This window comes from Crinia signifera, chromosome 3 (assembly GCF_055691185.1).
Source record: "Crinia signifera chromosome 3, ASM5569118v1, whole genome shotgun sequence".
Classification (NCBI taxonomy): Eukaryota; Metazoa; Chordata; class Amphibia; order Anura; family Myobatrachidae; genus Crinia; species Crinia signifera.
In genome coordinates, this window is record NC_139219.1 from 154,702,102 (window position 1) to 154,718,497 (window position 16,396).

Genomic DNA, 16,396 nt, shown 5'->3' on the forward strand with positions numbered 1-16,396 from the left:
CGCAAACAAGGGCATATGTTCTCTGACACATCTCCTTGCATAATATGTTCTCGGACACATTCCCTTCAATGTATCCCTCCAAAATTATTATTTTTTTAAGCAAAAATAAATTTGTCCTTGACAACTTAAACAACTTCAAAATACACATAGAAAATAATATATACTGTACCAACAATCTTGTCACAGGCACGAAGAGCAGCAGACTACGAGCCTGATTCAGACCTCTTAGCAAGGCTAAAAACAAGAAAAAAGAGAAAGTACTCTCTTTTTTTGGGGGCACACTTTGAATTTAAAACTTAACGTTTAATTATATATTCATTAAAACTATTTTTGTCTCAATAACATGACAAGACGAACACACATTGAACATACAAGGAGTTTTATTTTCCTCCTTTTGAACTCTATTTTAATATGAGTTCTAAGATTATTGTGAATTGGTATCTACCAATCACACATAAAAATATTTATTGGAGGGTAGAGGTACCACAGTGTATGGAGTGGACCGCGAATATTTTATTGTATTGATCTTACACCAATGATATTTATCTCATGCTTATCAGGCCTAATCTCTTATCTATATTCTTTTAGAAAGAATAATCAGGGTGATCCCTTTTATCTAAAAATTGGGGTTCAGGAATTAGAAGAGTAAATACGCTTTTCTCGAGAGAGTAATTTTTCATATAACCAAGAATTGGTATATAGAACACCAGAAAATATAAAATAAAATAGAGAGTAGAACCGAGCTAGTGTAAGTACACCCCTGCAGGTTGTTTGTTACCACGGTGACTGCTGCTGATTGTTCTTACCGGGCTGGCTCTACCAGTCCTTACAATTGAGCGAGTCTGTCCGTGTGACAGTTGCAGATTTTGGGTGTGAAATAAATTTAGGATATTAGTCCCTCAATGTTAGAGTGGGTGACTCCCTGGTTGGCGGTGCCCTTGCAGGGATGTCTACCCTCAATCAATGAGGTTTATACCCTGAAAGTGTACAGATTAAGGACAAGTGTATCGCATTTTTGGGTGTCTGTACACGCTGCTTTCTCCCACTTGCTTTACAGTATTGGTGGGCGATGAGCGGTGCACTGCACCTTTAAGTGCAATTCGAAAGATCCCCACAGATAAGAAAAAGGAGGAAAAAGAATCATAGATAGGAAAAGACTAGGAAAAGTCTGTTCTTTTGAAAAATATATATCGAGACAAAGATTAATATGTTGTCATTTTTTATCAACTGGCTAATGTGCACTTATGCCTCACTCTTCCTACTCTGTGAGGTGCAGAAAAATCAGCAAACAACTAAAGCAGTCTCAAAACTTGATAATCTGTGTCTCAAGAAAGCGTATATATATACATGCAAATAATATCTCATAAGATTTCTCTCCCGGCAGGGGAGGCACAAACGAATATAAATAAATTTCTGACTTTATAGTGTATATTCCAAGGCTTATACTTTAGTACATGGCATATCGTATAATCTGGCAGATAAGGAAAAATGGTGATCACAAATATTTGTTATTTTAAGAAAAAGGCCCCTAAATTGGGGTATTACCACCACTCAGATTGTTGCCCGATTGCTGCCAGAAAGAGTGTCAATCTGCCGAAGAGAAATCCCAGGATTTCTTTTGCTCAAGGCCTGAGAGCAGTAGTGAGGAGTCTGGTTCCCCCTCAATGGTTAAAGGTGTAAGCTGGGTGTGGGATAGACAGCTGTTTCGCGGAGGTCCCGCTTCCTCAGTATCCTAATCCATTAGGATACTGAGGAAGCGGGACCTCCGCGAAACAGCTGTCTATCCCACACCCAGCTTACACCTTTAACCATTGAGGGGGAACCAGACTCCTCACTACTGCTCTCAGGCCTTGAGCAAAAGAAATCCTGGGATTTCTCTTCGGCAGATTGACACTCTTTCTGGCAGCAATCGGGCAACAATCTGAGTGGTGGTAATACCCCAATTTAGGGGCCTTTTTCTTAAAATAACAAATATTTGTGATCACCATTTTTCCTTATCTGCCAGATTATACGATATGCCATGTACTAAAGTATAAGCCTTGGAATATACACTATAAAGTCAGAAATTTATTTATATTCGTTTGTGCCTCCCCTGCCGGGAGAGAAATCTTATGAGATATTATTTGCATGTATATATATACGCTTTCTTGAGACACAGATTATCAAGTTTTGAGACTGCTTTAGTTGTTTGCTGATTTTTCTGCACCTCACAGAGTAGGAAGAGTGAGGCATAAGTGCACATTAGCCAGTTGATAAAAAATGACAACATATTAATCTTTGTCTCGATATATATTTTTCAAAAGAACAGACTTTTCCTAGTCTTTTCCTATCTATGATTCTTTTTCCTCCTTTTTCTTATCTGTGGGGATCTTTCGAATTGCACTTAAAGGTGCAGTGCACCGCTCATCGCCCACCAATACTGTAAAGCAAGTGGGAGAAAGCAGCGTGTACAGACACCCAAAAATGCGATACACTTGTCCTTAATCTGTACACTTTCAGGGTATAAACCTCATTGATTGAGGGTAGACATCCCTGCAAGGGCACCGCCAACCAGGGAGTCACCCACTCTAACATTGAGGGACTAATATCCTAAATTTATTTCACACCCAAAATCTGCAACTGTCACACGGACAGACTCGCTCAATTGTAAGGACTGGTAGAGCCAGCCCGGTAAGAACAATCAGCAGCAGTCACCGTGGTAACAAACAACCTGCAGGGGTGTACTTACACTAGCTCGGTTCTACTCTCTATTTTATTTTATATTTTCTGGTGTTCTATATACCAATTCTTGGTTATATGAAAAATTACTCTCTCGAGAAAAGCGTATTTACTCTTCTAATTCCTGAACCCCAATTTTTAGATAAAAGGGATCACCCTGATTATTCTTTCTAAAAGAATATAGATAAGAGATTAGGCCTGATAAGCATGAGATAAATATCATTGGTGTAAGATCAATACAATAAAATATTCGCGGTCCACTCCATACACTGTGGTACCTCTACCCTCCAATAAATATTTTTATGTGTGATTGGTAGATACCAATTCACAATAATCTTAGAACTCATATTAAAATAGAGTTCAAAAGGAGGAAAATAAAACTCCTTGTATGTTCAATGTGTGTTCGTCTTGTCATGTTATTGAGACAAAAATAGTTTTAATGAATATATAATTAAACGTTAAGTTTTAAATTCAAAGTGTGCCCCCAAAAAAAGAGAGTACTTTCTCTTTTTTCTTGTTTGTACTACATATTACTCTCAGGGGAGCACCTCCACAACATTTACGAGTGCAATAGCACGTGATAAACTTAAACCGTGGATCATTATATATATCTTTACACAAATTATACTTCAAATTCTATGTGGTACTAGTGCACAGGTTACCAGTCCCCATCCCCTTTTCCCTCTCTTAGCAAGGCTGCAATTTTTGCAACTCAACAAAACCATGCTGCACTGCAGGTGGGGTAGATGTAACATATGCAGATTTTGGGGAGTTATTTTGTTCTGTGCAGGGTAAATACTGACTGCTTTATTCGTAAACTGCAATTTAGATTTCAGTTTGAACACACCCAAATCTAACTCTCTCTGTACATTTGCCTCACCTGCAGCGCAACGTGGATTTGTCCATTTGCCAAAATTGCATCCTTGTTAGCACGTCTAAATTAGGCCTTACGTACAAGCTGGAACAGGAATCAGGAGAGCTAGTGGTATCACTTTGCTCAAAACAGGGGGGCCCTGGCAGTGGGGGGCTGGGGAACAGTATCCCCTCCCCCCTTTATCTGGCTATGCTGCCATGACCATTTGAACTGATAATTTTGCTTCATCTGACTAAGCATGAGCCCCAGTATGGCCAAAAGTATAAGCACTCCTATGTTACTCATGCTATCATGTAAGTTTGAACAAATAACTCAATGCCTTTATTACTCCTGTAAAGCTTGTAATTAATTAACCCATCATAAATGCTAAGCAGATCAAAAAGCATGTGTGTGAGCTCAAGGCTATGTCACATGATGACTGAGATGTCTGACAATGTCAAAATATTTTAAACTAGGATCTTGATAGACCTAATACGAGCATGAAAAATGTCAAAATAATATTGGAGCAAAATGTACAGTAGAGAATAATAAAATAATATATACAGAGGGATACATTTACTACAGTTCAATTTGAATTGAATCAATGTCATGTTTCAGGTGCTGAAACAGATTTTTTTTTCACTAGCAATATTGTATTTTGATTTCTAAATAGGTTTAACACCTAGCCTGGTGATGCCTGATTAATATCCGATAGATGTCGCATGGTGCTATGCTTGATACACATGGTTTAGCTAATATACTGTATATATATATATATATATATATATATATATATATATATATATATATATATATATATATATATATATATATATATAAATAATATATACACAAAAATTTCTATTGATTTTATACTATGCTATGCTTGATACAAGTGGTGTAGTAAACTATATGTATAAAATATCTTTCAATAAAAAGTATTAAAAAAAAAAAAAAACTAGCCTGGGAATGCCATTCCTACGGAATCCAGACTGTACAGAGTAATCCTGGATGGGTGGTAACCCTATTTCTAAATGTTAGTAAATGTGTAAGCTAGCCCCAGAACATCAATATAGGTCAATTTGATTAAAATCAATATTGAGTAAATTTACCCTAGAAAGTTTTTTGTCCACCTGTTTTAATAAGATTATCAAAACATAAAACTGTACACATTGAATTATTTTACAGAATATACTGTACATGGCATTGTCCCTGATTGTTTTTTTTAGTACATTCTGATGGTCTTTATAACCCTTTCACAATGCTATCAATATCCTGAGTTATAGCATGTGAATGTACAGCAACCTGGGATATTGTGCTGTGTGTAAGCAAGAAGTTGAAATAAACTGGGTCGGGATGAACACGGGTTCAACTTGGCTTGCAGTGCAGTCTGAAAAGTGTCTCAGCCAGGTACCCATGTACAAAATCCCAGATGTGAATCGGAATAGCGATATGAAAGGGCTATTAAATTCTTTCCATATGTTATTAATCTATTTGCTTTACAAATTAATATTTATTTAATAGAAATATTTAAAATGCAAGAATCAAGTTGATTAAATTTGTCATAATTGGAACATAGAGCTCCAAGGTTAATTAAAATGATCACATGTGATATGCTTTCGTGCATCAGCACAGTAGCCTGGTGGCCCTGAAAACTAGTTCAAATACTGATAACTGTAGTGTAATTATGTGGAAAGATGAATTATGGGAAATGCAAACAACAAATTTATTATAAAGTAGGCCTACAAAAATAGAAAATAGTTATGTAATGTTCTTGCCAAAGTACTGTGTGAAGATTGTAGTGAGAATGTCTGATGGCTTTTCTCTGATAGTACTCAATGGTACCAGATAATGGCAATCTTTTTTTTTCCTGAAACAGGAAGTTCTTTTATCCTCATTGCTAGCAGAATAACTGGAAATGCTCATAATCCTGGAGTGGCTTAAACCATGATGCCGGGTGTAGCCAGAACTTTGTGGGCCCAGAGCAACACTTTGAAGGTGACCCTTTCCTGATGCTTCTAGAGAGACACCTCTATACAGTAGATGTTATGTTTTTGTGCCACAATCGAACCTTAGTTTATTTTATAAACCATAGCAGTGCCCTTATTCATATATTTACACATTTTAGGACTTCCAGTACATATTATGAAACACAGTACTCCCAATTTATATTATGACATACACACAGCTTACTCAGTTCATATTATGTAGGGCAGTTCCCCCCAGTTAATATTATGCCACACTATAGTGTCTCCACTCATATTGTGCTACATCACAGTTCATATGACCTCCAATTCATTTTATACCACATTACAATATGCAGGCCCAAAGCCAAAAGTTTTAAGGGTCCCCACGTCCCACCCAATGATGAAAAATGCAAGCAACTTTTATAGGGAAGGTGGGCCACTCTCAGTTCTAGACTCCATTTGGTAATTATGCCCTTGCTTGCATCACCAGATTAGATTATGGAGAGACAATGACCAGGCCACAGGATTTACAATAGTTATTTTTATAGAAGCAAAGGACTGAATATATATCGGAGGTCACATGGGGATATGGAGGAGGCAAGCAGGGGGCGTTTGCATATCATGGGCGTACTTACGAAAATGCTGGGTGCGCCCCATGCAAATGCATATGGGTATCTGGCTTCTAGGGGCAGGCAGGTGACGTCACTGGATGTCAGCCACCCGCCCAGTTCTCGGAGCAGGACGCAGCAGATCTAAGTCAATAGAGACTGACTTAGATTTGCGAGCACTGAAGGAATCATTTGATGGTCCATGACAAGCAAATGATTTTGGTCCCGCATGCTACACTGTGAGTGGACATTTATGCTAAACATCCATTCGCAGTGCAGCAAGTACATTTGCCATGCAGCAGGGGGGGGGGGAAGCATTCACACGGCCAATGGGCAGTGTTACAAGGCTCGCTAAGCAGCGAAATAACTCTGCTTAGCAAAAGAAACAGCATGACCCCCATCCTTTGTAAAAATCCATTTTACTAATGTATCAATAGCTTTGGTAGAGGATATCCAGTAAAAGAAAAATACTGTAGTCTTAATTTTCTATTTTGCCAATTTTCTACTATTTTACCATAGAAATACTGTATATACATACAGATCTAGCCAACATGTTGCTAGCCTGACAGTAAAAATTAAATAAATAAATGGCTTTATATATTTTTACAATGACTAACTTTGCATTTGTCCTAAAAACCATACAATGAAAAAGTTTGCATGGCCACACACTGCGAGTGGGAATAATGATATTAATATAAACATATTATGTTCCTTACAACAGTATAAGATTTGCAAGAACAGAAATATTTCTGCTGTGCATGCAGGCAACCAGGAGTTCCGGCTATAAAATACATAGCATAAAGCTTAATTCTATATTAAATTATGTTTTCTCTTTTCATATATTCAATTTCATCTTCTTTTCAAGTAATTTGGACAATTCAGCATGTCACACATTACCTGGATAATAATACTGATTACATTTGCAGTATTTATCCTGGTGTGGGGCTGCCAATATTTTTCTAAGCAATACTTTTCATAAACTAGTAAAGAAATTACAGTGGGCATTCACCGAGCTACCTACATACAGTTACTGAAAATGCTTATGAACAAATTAAGTACTGTACTGTAGCTAGTACAGAAAAAAATAAAATGTGGGCCCCCCTCTGGCACTCCAAACCAAGTTCACAATATACTAGACAGCAATGGGTGACAGGGAGAGGCAGGGGTTCACAGAAAGAGGCAGGGGAAGGCTGAGTATGAAAGGGAAAGCATTTGGTGATGAGAAGGTGACAGAAGAAGCAGTGGGCCACTTAGTCATCAGGGGCCGCGGTGGGCTACACCTGCTGCACCAATGATAGTTCCACCTCTGGCGGTAGGCCTTATATGTATTCCATTAAACCTAGCATAATTAAAAAAAAAAAATAAGTATTCATTTGAATTATTGTTTAGCACCAAAATTGGACACTTGACTCAGTGGCAAATGCAAGATTGTGAATAGGGGGTTTCCAATTAATTGGCTACAGACCAAAGAAGAAAAATAAAACCAGAATAACTCTCAAATATACACGTTATGTAAAAATAAATAATATAAATATCATTTGGGCATACGCCTTCCCCCATAAACAGAAGGCCCCACCTGAACCTAGCCCCTTCCTTAGACTGCCCCATCAACCCCTCCCTCTATAGACAGACAGCAAAGAGACTATTATATTCTCAAACATCACATGCATAAAAATACACACCCATAGGCAGACATCATGGGCCAATTCATCCCTCCCCAGGCAGACATCACGGGCCAATTCATCCCCCCCCCCCCCCACACACCAGCATCCCCCCTTCCACACCCCTAGGCTGAAATCACAGGCAAATCCATGACCCCACCAAGGCTCCCCCCCACACACACATCGACCCATTGGCTGACATTACAGGCGAATATATGTTCCCAAGCACACACACATGCACACACCTGTAGGCAGACATCGCAGGTACATTTACACACACACCAAACTGTACGCAGACACCCATCCCAGGCACCAGATTCCCACTCCCATGTAAAGCTATAAAGAATACTGCCGGCTACCTGCCCCCTCACCTCGCTGCCAAACTGTACAGAACTTATTTGTGTCAGTCTCAGTATTTGGTACACAGCATAGCTACCTCCTCCGTCTCAGGCTCTAAATGCACAATATTGGCGTGAGAGGAGCTGCACCCCTACCTGCCAGCAGCTTCATCTCAATGTGGCAGATGCTGCAGCCCTGCAGTGAGGGAGTCATACACACTGCCATCTGCTGCTCTCAGCTCCGATGTTGGAATGAAGTACAAGAAATCAGCATGATATATTGATGGCCGAGGGGGGGTGTCTAGATACTAAGAAACCCCAATGAATGCATGCCTGTCTTGAATGTAACAGATGCAATAGTTCAGGGTGTCACTTTTGCTCCTTGGGTGGTTTCTGGCCTCCTTGATCTTGCCTTAGTATAACTATGCTACAGTTTAACAAGCATACTGCCCCAATCAAATTCTCCACCTGCCACTTTCCTTGGTTTTGTTAAAAAACAAGGAAACTCTTAATGATGACAATAGTGTCATTAATTCCTCTTTCAATTTTCAATTTAACAATAATATGCCAGTAGACTTAGAAATATAGTAGGTGTTGCAGAGTTGGAAGTAACTGCATACAGTACACAAAATAACTGTTGAGGTTAACCCTCAAATTGGGTATGACTCTATATTGCCACATTTGTGTGTGCTTTTTAACTTATGAGAATGTACAGTGTGGCATCATTCAAAATACCATAGGCAGATGGTTGTATTTCCAACTCCATTAGGCCTTCCCCCATAACAGAAAAATACTTTATGGGTCTGTGAGGAAAGTTTGGGACAAAATGAATTCATGTAATTTAGAACTGCCCACTCAAAACAAAGCTTTCATGCCTTTTATTTTGTCCACATCCTGCCTGTTTCACTAGTACCTGGCCACTCTTTGGGTGGTGTCTACCGCAACTTCTGGTAGAGTAGACAAGCCAGCACTAAACCTCCTGTATGCTAATGAAAGTATAGTACAACCAATCATCAAATAGATATTATTTTGTAGAGTGAACTAGATAAATTATATCTAGTATCTAATATACACTTGTTCTATTTTAAAGGAGTCCATATTATACAGAGGCATTGTTGATGTTCAGACTAATACAGTGTCCGACGCATCGGAGTCAGTCGCTTATGCATGTCTCAAACTGTGATTCCTCCTCTTGCTCTGATTCCCACGTCTTGTCATACCTGCGTCTAATGTTACATAATTTCAGGTGGGACTGTGGCTTCACATTGTGCTGAGATTGCTAATAAAATTGCAGCACTATACACATTGGAAACACATTACACTTAATGAGCAGATAATAGGTACCCAAGTGGATTGGCATTGGAGCCTGTAAAATGAGTAGAAGACGCAAATAAGACATTATATTTTATACCAACGCTTACTGTACAAATATATGTGCAACTGAATAGGAATATCCTTATTTCTGCAAAATGAGTGTGCTCTGTAGTATAAAATCACTTTTAAAGTAGTTTTGCAGCAGTTTTATGGTGTCTACATTAATCTCGGTATTTCCACAGTCTTCTATAATTTCACATACTGTAATCATCATTATCAACAGTACACTTACACCAGGGTCCAAGCACACTGCCTGTGACTTTATACCCTTTTTTTTCCAGAAAACTGTCACTTGTGTTTTTTCATTGGTAATATGGAGTCTGATGTAATAGTGTCCGAGTCTGGCAGCATTGCATGTTGGAGACTGAACTCGAACAATTTTTTAAAGTGAGGGAAGGGGGATCATTTACAAAGCCGCTGAATTTGGACTCTATTACATCTGGCCCATTAAATGAACACTATTTTTTCTTGGTTTTTTGAATCTAGGGCTCAAATGGAATTGTAAAAATAAAAGTTAAATTCAACAAAGAGAAAATGAAATCAGCACTAATGTAACACTACAATGCTATAAGTCAGGTTTATATACTGTCAGAGAAATATAGTACAGTATATCATGTGAGATATTAACATTTACTAAGTCTGGACTCTGTATTTGGTATCTGTAATCCATTTTGATATTTGAGTAATGATCATTTTGACTGACTTATTGTTTATTTTAGTTTAAAAGTTCACATTCCAGCTCTCCATGAAAAGATGGAGAATTGCCACACGGAGAGAGACGGCGAAAATCACTTAGAAAGACGGCAAATATTTCACATTGAATAGGGTTGCTCGCTTTTGGAGAGCAAAATGCTCCGTCCAAGGCGAAAAAAGCACAAATTCGCCGTAAAACAGGGCGAATTTTTCTCATTGAATACTGCCCTTAGTGTTTTGGATCCAAATATCCAAATATTTATTTGGTAATCGCCGTCCCTATACGCTGTATATAAAAACATCCATCAAAATAAAAATAATTAGACTCCTTCAGATTTAATCTTAGGAACAAAATGAATGACTTAAGATCTTCAAAATATGCTGACCTATCTAAATAATGAGAAAATACCTCAATCGCTTTTTCTTCTCTAGTATACAGGGAAGATATGTCAGTGTTTACTAATATATATAGTTGACTTTCCATTCTGTGGTGTCTAGAAGTTTTAGTAATTCCCATGTGTCCTTCAGATAAACCTTTGTGTCCTTTTACTAAAGGTATAAATCTATTATGACTAATAGATATGAGGTATTGCTATTATCCCTGAAACTATAGGCCTCCCAGATGATTGGAACTGGTCCTTGTGGATCTTGGGCAGAGTATAAATACTGTAGTTGGAGTAGAAGGGTATTTGATGTTAATGAACTCATGTTCTGCTTTAGTTATTACACCCTTTTCTACTGCTTTGGTTGTAAATTCAAGGAGATTTTTAGTATTTCTTAATATGTGGTCTGATTTTACTTTCTCATATCCTGCTGTTAATTGTCTTTCAATTTCCTTAACATAATCTGCCTTATCCACATGGACCACCCCTCCAAACTGGAATGGCTTAATAGTTAACTCCTTATCAGTTTTAAGGGGTTTTAAAGCCAACCATTCTTTTTGAGTAAGGTTACTATTTTTCCTTTTCTTCCCTAAACCTTATCCACATTCTCCAACGCCATTTTGCTTAAAAAATCTAAAAATATCCCTTTTAATGCCTGATTTGGGTCTACATTTAGATCCAGATGGACCTCCGGTATTTTCATTCTCTAAACCTTTTTTGATAAAGATTTTTTTCACTGTCAATTTTCAGATTTATTTTTTAAAATCTATATAGAAATCAAATTAATCTACTTTACTAATTGCATATTTCCAAACTCTTTTTAAAACCTTCTCATCATTTGTGAGAGTCTACTGCTCAAGACAAAGATCTTAACTGCTTATACCAGGGGTTTCCAATCTTTTTCAAATCACAGCACCCTAGAGTATCAGAATTTTTCCAAGGCACCCCTAGGCCCCCCCAAAAAATATATCAAATTAAGTAGATTGTGTTTATATGTGCTTCTTAGGCTCAGTTATGTGGTAAAGGGCATGATTTGCTTCTGATTGTACACATTTTATGATTGGCAGCCACCAGCACTGGTTTTGTCCAGAAATAATTGATCATAAATGATTTTAATTGGTCCTGGACGACCAACCCGAGACACCACTGCAAGTGTCCTGAGGCACCCCAGGGAGCCACGGCACACAGTTTGGGAACCACTGGCTTATACTGTTTTCGGAGACTTACATTCCGTCACAGGTGGTTTGTGTTTTTTATTTTTATTCCTATTTTGACTCTCTTTTTTCTCTGTTTAAGGTTTATGTTTTCCCCCATCTTTTTGGAGTTTGGTCTGAAAAAGGAGATCTCCTCAAATGTACCTCACCAGAACCTGGTATCTATTGATATCATATATACTGCTCCTTCCAATGTTTTAATTTATTCTCCCTATACGCTTAATTATACTCATTCCTGTATTTTCTATCGTTATGTATTTCTATCATTTTCTATAATTATGTCCATATCTTCAATCAGGATGATTCCTGCCTTCATATCGGTTCTGCTTGAATCTCTATTTACTTTGGTTGATATATCACTCTCTGCCAGCGGATTCGTGGTCAGTGTTTATTCTTATTTTCTTGGATGTATCAAGAGGGAATTATCTTCTAATTATCTTCAGATAATTTTGAATGTCTTTGATATTTCTTTTTTTTTTTCTCAATTCTTTACTTTCCTTATTTAATTTATCAACCATTTTGTTTTCTGCCTCCTTAAACTCTTTCTGGTCTCTAACTGGCTCAACTCTTTTTTTGTGAATGCTCAATTTCCTTGTTTAATCGTTTTAATAAATTTTTATTTTCCCTGATTATTAATACAATCAACCAGTGGGGAGGATGATTAAGGATGGAATCCCATTTTTGTCTAAACTCTATATTATTTGAATTGAAAGAAGGTGTTTTTTTTTTAATTTTAAGACCTTAAGGTACCAAATTCTCAGTCTAGTCTAGTACTTTTCTAGTGTACCTATTTCCAATCAGATGCAATTTTCTTTAAGAACTGCCATTTCTATTTTTTTTTTTTTATAATTGTGGGGAAATTTTCTTCATATGTATCTATATTGGAGATCTGTGTAGAGAATATATATTTCAGATTTTTTTGCTCTAAGTGATAACAAATCCACACAAATTTTGTGAATTTGAACCAAAACAGTTCCCATTTCAGTTGAACCATTACACTGAACCATTACAGTTCCCAGATCCATTTTGGATCTTCCTGGAGTCTGAAATTTGGATTTTAAATCAAAACTTCGGGTTTTGGATTATAAAAATTACAAGATTTTTGCTATTTTCATTTTTCATTATTGATTCCTTTAAATCTATTTTTACATGAACCAAATACCAAACTGTCCCTGAAACACATTTAACAGACTGCAGTATATTTAAAAACTGTATACAACTTTCAACTGCACTTCCATGTAACCACACATATTTGGCTTTCAAACATAATTGGTGACTTTATGGCTGCTCCCCTGTGAGGGGTGTTGCAAGAAAGTGGGCATGAGTAGGCGGCCAGTGGGTATGTTCACATGATGACTTAAATGACGAAAGGGGAAAGATACATATTTCTGGCGTTACAAAAGAATAATCCATGGGTAAAATGCTGGATTCATGCACATTGTAATAAGTGTTTTTTTTTATTTGTCTTAATTTGACTACATGAACCACAAAAAAATTACAGAATCCTTTTGGTAAAGAACATCTCCACAAAAACTATTTTCAAATTTAAAAACAAAATGCTGGAATTTATGTGTTTGCCTTAAAGTATGAAATACTGACAGTCATTCTACAGTATGAATGGATGGTTCTTGGTGAATAGAGCTGCAAATTTTGCTTTACTTTAAAGACAAGGTTTCATCTGTAAGGGTCAATAATGACAGCACACCAAATGTGATAATTTTTTTGTACCTTTACATAAAGAAGATCAGCAACTTGTAATTGATCAGTCTGAGTTGTCTACAAACACTACAGTGCACAAAATAATACTGTAGTACAGACATTCTTGCTGGATGACCATTTCATGAAACTTATAGTAAAGCTATGGTAGTAACTGGATGTGGAATGTGACAAGCATAGTTCTATACTGGGACAGCACATATAGTGCAACGGTTAGCATAATAGCTAGCATTACTACCTCTCATTGCTGAGGTCATGGGTTCAATTCCCTGGCCCTAACTGTGCAGAGTTTGTATATTCTCCCCGTGTTTGCATGAGTTTACTTCAGGCACTCCAGTTTCCTCCCACACTTCATAAATGAACTAGTAGGTTAATTGGCTCCCAACAAAATTAACCCTGCGGAATACACTTGTAGGTTAATTGACTCCCAACAAAATTACCCCTGGGAAATATGTGTGCACTATATAAATAACTGTTAATACATAAATAAATATTTGATTGAGTGGAATGAGCATGCAATATTACATTATTTGACTGAAAGTTTTTATTATACATACTTTATCAAGGTAAAATGAAATGATTGGGCCCGGTGTGTATGGACGAGAGATGACAACTTTGTACCATGTAACTAGGAGCAAACAGTCATCCAAAAACAAAAGTTGGCGTTAACATGAATCACAGAGTTTCCTGGGAAAGCCCTATACTTTACTGGAGGAACTCCTGATGACTGCTGTTTCCATCTGCTAACATAATTACATCTGAAAGTCTCAGCACTGTAATACTTGGCATCCTTTTACAATCCTTCTACAATCATACTTGTGTCATGATCTAAATGTCTCGCCCATTGTAAAGCTGGATTCTGTGTTTTTGCTATGTTCTCAAAAACAGACATATTTTTTAAGTCACATAAAGAGCCACAACTGTACATGCAAAGGTATCATGATGGTACAATAGCAATTTCATCTCCTGAGTTGTACTTCCATTGCCCTTTCTAGGTGACCCACATTACACTGCCAAGCTATAAAAAGTTAAAGCCTTTCATATACGATTGCCCTTTTTCAAGCTGTTGATTCTTTGGTATTTTATATAACTGAAGTATATTTATCTACACTGAAAATATTCTGAATGGTGTGCATCTTACAGTACTGTATGTTAACTGTGTATGGCCCATACCATTCCTGAGAAGGAAAAAATAAATGACTGCTAAATAATTAAAATACATTATAAGATTTAGGTTAATGAATACCAATAAAGCCATTTACTAGAGCAAACATGGTTTTATATCTTATTTATTCATCATTTTCATTTTCCTCATATTGCTGTAAAACACAAACACAGAGCAATTCATAATTAACTTTCTGTCAACACCACAGTGACCATCCACATAAAAGAAAATATTTTCATTACTTTCGTAGTTTGGGTAATGCATTTTAAATTAAGTTTTAAAATTGGTGATATTACACTATAGCCTTTAAATTCTGTCTGGCATTAAATAACGGCAAATGCACAAAATATTGCTTGAACTAAAGATGTCTCTGATAGTTGGCAATGTTTTGCTGTCATTCTTTTCTAGCAATCACAAGGAATACGTCCTTAGAGGGATAACTGGACATATCAACATCAGCACAGTAATTGCCTCAGGTAGCTTCTTAACAACAGGGCTTGATCTATCATTCACCCAAAGCCCAATGCACTAAACGGAGACATGTAATGCAAGCGAACGTATTTTAAAAAAAACACAGCATGATTTTTCCAGGTCTAAATAGTGATTTTTTGTTATGTTATTACGTTTGAATGATTATTATATTGTGTTATAAATATATTTTGACAATTTTGTTCTATCCGACTTGCTCTAGAATGTAGATGAGCCTACTTTCACTAAAACCTATATTTTATTACCATGTTTGTGCAGTATGTCAGTAAACAATGCACAGTGTTTGCTAAAGAGGCATGCTGGGAAAGACACTCCGAGCGCTATAAAACATGAATTTATTTGTTGAAAAAAATAATTGGATTAAAAAAAATCCGAAGCAGTGACACGGGTCCCTTTACAATGTCAACTGCAGGCATAAAAAATCCACATGACTTTATTCATATAGATCCAAGCCTTTGTGTGGTTTACACAACTATAAAAAGTGAAGGATTGTGTTACTTCTCCTTGGTGTGTGTCTCTGCACTGCTATTACAGTTATGTCCTGATATTCGCCAGTGCAGCTACACTAATTGTGGTGTTCATTGTCGATGTGTCATCCAAAACGTAATTGAAATATTATAATATAATAGCAGTAGAGCCATAATTTGATCTCTCATAAGGTATAAGTCTATTATTTAAGTTATGCTTTTCTAAATGTTTCACTTCCTCATGGACAGGCTCATTTTCACTCATCATTTGGACATTTACATTACATTACATCTTTATCATTTTTTTTTGTTATTCATTTTTGTAGCATACTGGAAATATATTGTTTTACCATTTTATTTTAAATAAGCAGGGAAATGTACACAGAATAATTCAAATGGATTTAGCTAATTGTGTCTTTTGTGTGGTGTAATTTTCCCAGTTCCCAGTTAGTGTTCCCCCACATAAAAGCGCTAATTATATATTATAACCTCTATTACTAACCAATTTGCATACAGTACTTCATCACAAGATGGATGTCTATGTCTGCATGAGCAGTCAGATAATATGCATATTTATTTATTTTTATTTAATATTTCATAAAATAATAGGGTACTTGTTTCCTATCATGGCACCCGTCGGGGTTGATCGCATGCCTTAAGTTAAGGTACTTAAGGCATGCGATCGACGCGATGGACCCGATTTTCTGTCAATTACCAGATTTAGATGCCGGTAAAGACAAAATCGCGTTG

At 36.8% G+C, this 16,396-nt stretch overlaps 1 protein-coding gene across 1 annotated transcript in view; it reads right to left on the bottom strand.

Annotated features, from left to right (window-relative positions):
• Positions 1 to 16,396, bottom strand: part of NKAIN2 (sodium/potassium transporting ATPase interacting 2) — a 794,408-nt gene that overhangs the window by 730,295 nt on the left and 47,717 nt on the right. The window lies entirely within an intron of this gene.